Consider the following 7,161-nt stretch of genomic DNA (forward strand, 5'->3'; position numbering starts at 1 on the left):
CTGAACCACACTCTTGATCTTGTTCTCTCATATGGCATTGAAATTGATCATCTAATAGTCTTCCCACAGAACCTCTTCTGTCGAACATTTCTTAATAACCTTTGAGTTCATACTACCGGACTATAAGCCTTGTGTAGAAGCTTCTACAGCAGATGTTTTACTGATAGTGCTGTAGCCAAATTTAAGGAAGTGATTCCTTCAGCATTTAATTCAATGCCATGTCTAACTGTAACGAGGACTTGTCTACTTCCTTTAGCCACCCACAAATAGATCATCTTTTGATAGATTACAGGCATTACGGACAACTCTAGACTCTATTGCACCTCTGAAAAAGAAGACAATTAAACAAAGAAGGTTAGCACCATGGTATAACCAGCAGACTCATAAATTAAAGCAAGAGGCACGTAAATCTGAACGCAAATGGCCACTAAACTGGAAGAATCTCATCTAGTCTGGCAAGATAATCTGAAAACATACAGGAAGGCTCTCCGAATGCCAGAGCAGCCTATTACTCTTCATTAATAGAGGAGAAGAAAAGAACAACCCCAGGTTTCTCTTCAGCACTGTAGCCAGGCTAACAGAGAACCTCATGAAGACTCACTCTGATAGGATGCCATTGAAAGTGAAGACTGAGGTGGATTGAATGAAAACAAATACTTGTGAGGTGTTCATCCATCTCTTTCTACTGCTTTTTATTTGTATATGTAAATGTGAAACTAGCATGGAGTAAAGATTTAGTAAAAGTCTGATGTAGCCTGTGTAAACAAAAGGTGTTAAAGAACAAAATGTGTGGTGTTGGCACAAGTGAGTATACAATGCAAGGGTTTCAGGAAAACTGCCTGATTTTATGATTTAGACTAATTAGATGAATTAACTTTCAGTTTCTGAAAACAACTTTCTTTCTCTGTGTGAATAAAGTGTTATTTATCACTTCAATAATCTTTCTGGATTTTTTTTGTCAAATTTGTGTGTTCTCTTTCCCATTCATTGAAATACTATGGTTCAGTGTATTGAATTTAGTTGCTGATGGCAACTAGGCATTAGACAACATTAGATGAAATGTTGCAGCCTATTTTGACTATCACACTATTTACTGATATTCACTTTTGAACATTGATGGAATTCTGCAAGCTGACCATCATGTCAAAGTAAAATTAATCTATAAATGATTGACCCTTATTGGCTATTTGAAAATGTGATTTGCATAACAGGCCCTAAAGCATCTACATTAAATAAAAAATTGAAATGCAAACAACTCACTGCATTGAATCAAATCAAACCAAATTTTATTTGTATAGCCCAAATTCACAAAACACATTGTGAGGGCTTTACAATCTGTGCAGGGAGTGACACCCTCTGTCCTTAGACCCTCGGTTCGAGTGAAGAAAAACTTGCCCACAAAAAAACCCTTTTAACAGGTTAAAAAGGTGGAAGAAACCTCAGGAAGAGCCACAGAGGAGGGATCCCTCTCCCAGGGCGGACAGACGTGCAATGGATGTCATGTGTGCAGAACAAATCAACACAAACATATTGTACAATTATAATGAATGATAAAATGATTACAGTAGCAGTGGAACCTGTGATAGAGAGAGACACAGATGCACAGTAGCAGCAAGTCATTATTTAACTATAAACTGTAATGGAGATATGGTAACAATAATGACATGACATGGATGTCATGCAGGACCACAGCAGCTGCCACAAACCATGAGAACCTGCTGGACGAGAGAGCACAGAAACTCCACAGAAGATGGTGGTGGTGATGGAGGGAGAGCGAGAGAGGGAGAGAGAAGGTGTGAGTGGAGTTTTCAGTAAAGAGATGTGACTACATGAATTATAAAACCACTTCCCTGGCAGTTTAATCCTATAGCAGCATAACTAAGGGATGACCTGAGCTAGCCCTAACTATAAGCTCTATCGGAAAAGGAAAGTCTTATGTCTACTCTTAAAAATGTTGACCGTGTCTGCCTCCTAAATCCAGAATGGTAGTTTGTTCCACAGAAGAGGAGCCTGATAGCTGAAAGCTCTGGCTCCCAATCTACTTTTGGAAACTATAGGAACCACAAGGAACCCAGCATCCTGAGAGCGCAGTGTTCTAGAGGGATAGTAAGGTAAGGTACTATGAGCTCTTTTAGCAATGATGGTGCCTGATCATGAAGAGCTTCGCATTTAAGGAGAATACATTCTATTCTAGATTTAACAGGTAGCCAGTGCAAAGAACCAAAATGGGAGAGATGTGATCTCTGATGTTGGTTCCTGTCAGAACATGTGCAGCAGCATTCTGAATTAGCTGCAAAATCCTAAAAGACTTATTAGAGCAGCCTGATAACAAAGAGTTTGTCAGGCCGGGACTCAAATGAGGACTCAGATGCAGAGTTGGGCTGAGCGTAGCTTTATTCAGGTCTTCAAGAACCTTCGAAAGAGTGAGGCTATAAAAATAGGCCTAAACTAAGAGAAACAAAAAAATCACTCCGAGGAGGAAAAAACTCTGAACTAAGTTTATCAAAGATTAACAAAATCAAAATCACTCACGTCGATCTACGTTCCTACCCTCACCTATGGTCACGAGCTTTGGGTAGTGAACGAAAGAATAAGATCGCGAATACAAGCGGCCGAAATGAGCTTCCTTCGCAGGGTGGCTGGGCTCTCCCTTAGGGATAGGGTGAGAAGCTCGGCCATCTGCGAGGAGCTCAGAGTAGAACCGCTGCTCCTCCGCATCGAGAGGAACCAGCTGAGGTGGCTCGGGCATCTCGTGAGGATGCCTCCTGGACGTCTCCCTGGTGAGATGCCCCGGGCACGTCCCTCCGGGAGGCGGCCCCGGGGAAGACCCAGGACACGCTGGAGGGACTATGTCTCTCGGCTGGCCTGGGAATGCCTTGGGGTCCCCCTGGGAGAGTTGGCAGAAGTGGCTGGGGAGAGGGAAGTCTGGGCTTCCCTGCTGAAGCTGCTGCCCCCGCGACCCGATCTCGGATAAGCGGAAGAAAACGGAACGGAAAATCACTCACAACGAGGAGAAAACAAAAGGCTATGAAAACATTAACTAAGGACGCTCCTATGAGGCTGACAAAACACTAGGCTAAACACTAGGAAACCAAAGGGCTAGGCTAAGATAATACAACAAAAAAAAATCACTCTTGCGAGGAAGGAAACAAAAGAACACTAGAGCTATAAAGCTATGGCTGAGACTATGAAATTACAACAAAAAATCACTCTTACGAGGAAGAAACAAAAGATCACTAGAGCAATAAAGCTGTGGCTGTGGGCTATGAACTAAGGCTTTGGTGAACGCTACAGGAGACGAAACACTTCGGCACAGGACAAAGGGAGACGCAGACAATATATACACAGGGTAATGGGGAACAGGTGGAAACGATCAGGGCGGGGAAGACAATCAGACCGGTGACACATGAGGAAGGGCAAGTGACCTGAAACGAGAGGAGAGTTATCTTTCAAAATAAAACAGGAAGTGACAAGACAAGACAAAAACCCAGCTTGACCTCACCGCGGTGTGACAGAGTTACAATAGTCTAGCCTAGAAGTAACTAATGCATAGGGGTGTAACGGTACACATAATTCACGGTTCGGTACGTACCTCGGTATGGGGGTCACGGTTCGGTACGGGTTCGGTAAACAGAATTTTTTTATTTTTTTAAATCACATGTAAAAGACAAGTTTTTTTTCATTTATTTTGAACAGACACCAATTGACTGCAAGATCAACAATCATCTCCTGTTATAAAGAACATGCCAAGACCTAAAAAAAAAAAGTCCCTTGAACTAATGGGCTATAATGAACAGGAAGCGAGATATTTAAGAATGAAAATCGCCATAAAAATGAGACTCCATTTACTTTTTGGCTGATTTTCAGGCAAAAGTGTTGGGCTATCATATACTTTGTCAGAGCTGTCTGAAACTTCCTGTGGTTGTTAAGACCAGTATTCTGCGAAATTCGGCTGCATAATAAATTAGAGGGCGGGGCAAAAGTGCTCTATAGCGCCCCCTTGAATTTTTCTTTGGAACAGCCCCGCCACAGTTTTAGACACAGAATTATGAAACTCAACCGAATTGTAGAACAGGCCAAGACCTACAAAAAAGTCTCTTGGACCAATAGGCTACAATGAACAGGAAGTATTAATATATTTAAGAATGAAAATCGCCATTTTTGGTGTTTCGGGCTGGTTGACAAGGGGTCATGTTTGAACGAACTCCTCCTAGGGATTTTACCTCATTGACTTCAAACTTGGTAGGTGTGTTCACATAGACTCCCTGAGTAAAAGTTATCAAAATGATGAATTTTGAGGAAACGGTGTGGGTGTGGCGATCCATAAAAAAATTCAAAAATCGCCACGAATCCCCTGCTGATTGCTTGTGATTCTAATACACACACGTGTTGTGCTTCCATATACTTTCTTAGGGCTGTCTGAAACTTCTTGTGTTTGTTAAGACGACCAATATTATACACAATTCGGCTGCATAATTAATGAGGGGGCCGGGCAAAAGCGCTCTATAGCGCCCCCTGGAATTTTTCTTTGGAACAGCCCTGCCACAGTTTGGACACAGAGTTATGAAACTCTGCCGACTTGTAGAACATGGCAAGACCTACAAAAAAGTCTCTTGGAGCAGATATTTAATAGTGAAATAATGAAATAATAATAATGAAAATCCCCATTTTCAGTGATTCGGCCTAAAATCATTCAAAGAAAAAATCAGCAGGAAGCACCTTCTCAGAGCTGTCTGAAACTATTGCGGTTATCAAGGTTATTTTATGCCATTTCGACATGCGAACATTTCGACGTTCGCACCACGTACGAGGGCCCGACCATCGCTGCTTACAGCTTTAATTAGGGCCCGAGCATGCGGTGCGAGGCCCTATTGAATTTCGAATGTTTATTTTTTTTCTTTTTTCTGCCCGCTCTTCTTTTTTTTTTCCTTTTTCCACCTAAAAGTAAATCGCCTTTTCAACGGCCCATATCCCCTCGAAAACTCATGAAAATTTGCCTACCTCCCCAATGTTGGGTGTAAAATTACGTATTTTGGGGGTCTTGCACATGGGTGTATGCATATGCCTCGACAGCGCCACCTAGGTGTGCATTTTTGAAGGTGCCACTCGCCACGGTTTCATCCACGTGTACGAAACTTGGTGGGAGTATGTAACATGCCCAGACGCACAAAAAGTCTCTTGGTGCCCCGGGCTACAGGGAACCGTACGGCGTCCAATTTTGTCAAATTTGGACTTTTCAGGTTTTTGCCTCATTTCCAGGGGTCGCATTTGAACAAACTCCTCCTAGGGATTTCATCCGATGTGCTTGAAACTTGGCGTGTGTGTTCTCAATGCCTCGCCAATGAAAAGTTATCAAAATCACAACTTTTTATCAGAGGGCGTGGCCGTGACAGTGCGTCAAAGTCGACGCTGCCGATTTTTTTCACAAAAAACAAGACTCCTTTTACTTTTTTGCTGATTTTTCGGGCAAAAGTGTGCGGCTATCGTATACTTTTGCAGGGCTGTCGAAACTTCTTGGGGTTGTTAAGAGCAATATTATGGCACAATTCGGCTGCATAATTAATGAGAGGGAGGGGCAAAAGAGCTCAATACGCCCCCTTGAATTTTTCTTTGGGACAGCCCTGCCACAGTTTTGGACACAGAGTTATGAAACTCAGCCACTTTGTACAACATGGCAGGACCTACAAAAAGTCTCTTGTCAAAACTGTGGGCCGGGCTGTTGAAAGAAAAAATCAGCGGCGAAGGCGCCAATTTCGATGTGAGCTCATATCTCAGGAATGCTTTGGCGAAACGGAACCAAATTTGATGTCATGCGTCGAGGCGCTGTCCCCAGTCCAGGAAACAAATATGGTGTCATTTCGTCTCTAGGGGGCGCTATAATTAGCTAAATATTGGTTTTGCTCATAGCTCCTGAATTGTTTGTATTGAAATGAAAGGTGATATCCACAGATACTGTGGCTGGCCCCATTGATAGTTGATGCCAACTTTTCATGTTAGCCAATCCAGGGGGCGCTATAATTAGCAAAACATTGTTTTTGCTCATATGTCCTGAAGTGTTTGTATTTGAAATGAAACTTGCTATCCAAGATACTGTGGGTTGCCCCATTGATAGTTGATGCCAACTTTTCATGTTAGCCAATCCAGGGGGCGCTATAATTAGCAAAACATTGTTTTTGCTCATATGTCCTGAAGTGTTTGTATTTGAAATGAAACTGTGCCATCCACAGATACTGTGGGTTGCCCCATTGATAGTTGATGCCAACTTTTCATGTTAGCCAATCCAGGGGGCGCTATAATAGCAAACATGTTTTTGCTCATATGTCCTGAAGTGTTTTGATTTGAAATGAAACGGTGCTATCCACAGATACTGTGGGTTGCCCCATTGATAGTTGATGCCAACTTTTCATGTTAGCCAATCCAGGGGGCGCTATAATTAGCAAAACATTGTTTTTGCTCATATGTCCTGAAGTGTTTGTATTTGAAATGAAACTGTGCTATCCACAGATACTGTGGTTGCCCCATTGATAGTTGAGCCAACTTTTCATGTTAGCCAATCCAGGGGGCGCTATAATTAGCAAAACATTGTTTTTGCTCGTATGTCCTGAAGTGTTTGTATTTGAAATGAAACTGTGCTATCCACAGATACTGTGGGTTGCCCCATTGATAGTTGATGCCAACTTTTCATGTTAGCCAATCCAGGGGGCGCTATAATTAGCAAAACATTGTTTTTGCTCGTATGTCCTGAAGTGTTTGTATTTGAAATGAAACTGTGCTATCCACAGATACTGTGGGTTGCCCCATTGATAGTTGATGCCAACTTTTCATGTTAGCCAATCCAGGGGGCGCTATAATTAGCAAAACATTGTTTTTGCTCGTATGTCCTGAAGTGTTTGTATTTGAAATGAAACTGTGCTTATCCACAGATACTGTGGGTTGCCCACCCATTGATAGTTGATGCCAACTTTTCATGTTAGCCATCCAGGGGGCGCTATAATTAGCAAAACATGTTTTTGCTCATATGTCCTGAGAGTTTTGTATTTGAAATGAAACTGTGCTATCCACAGATCTGTGGTTGCCCCATTGATAGTTGATGCCAACTTTTCATGTTAGCCAATCGAGGGAAGGGAGGAGGCTGTCGTCTGAGAGCTATCACCGGTGTCT

This window comes from Larimichthys crocea, chromosome VIII (assembly GCF_000972845.2).
Source record: "Larimichthys crocea isolate SSNF chromosome VIII, L_crocea_2.0, whole genome shotgun sequence".
Lineage (NCBI taxonomy): Eukaryota > Metazoa > Chordata > Actinopteri > Sciaenidae > Larimichthys > Larimichthys crocea.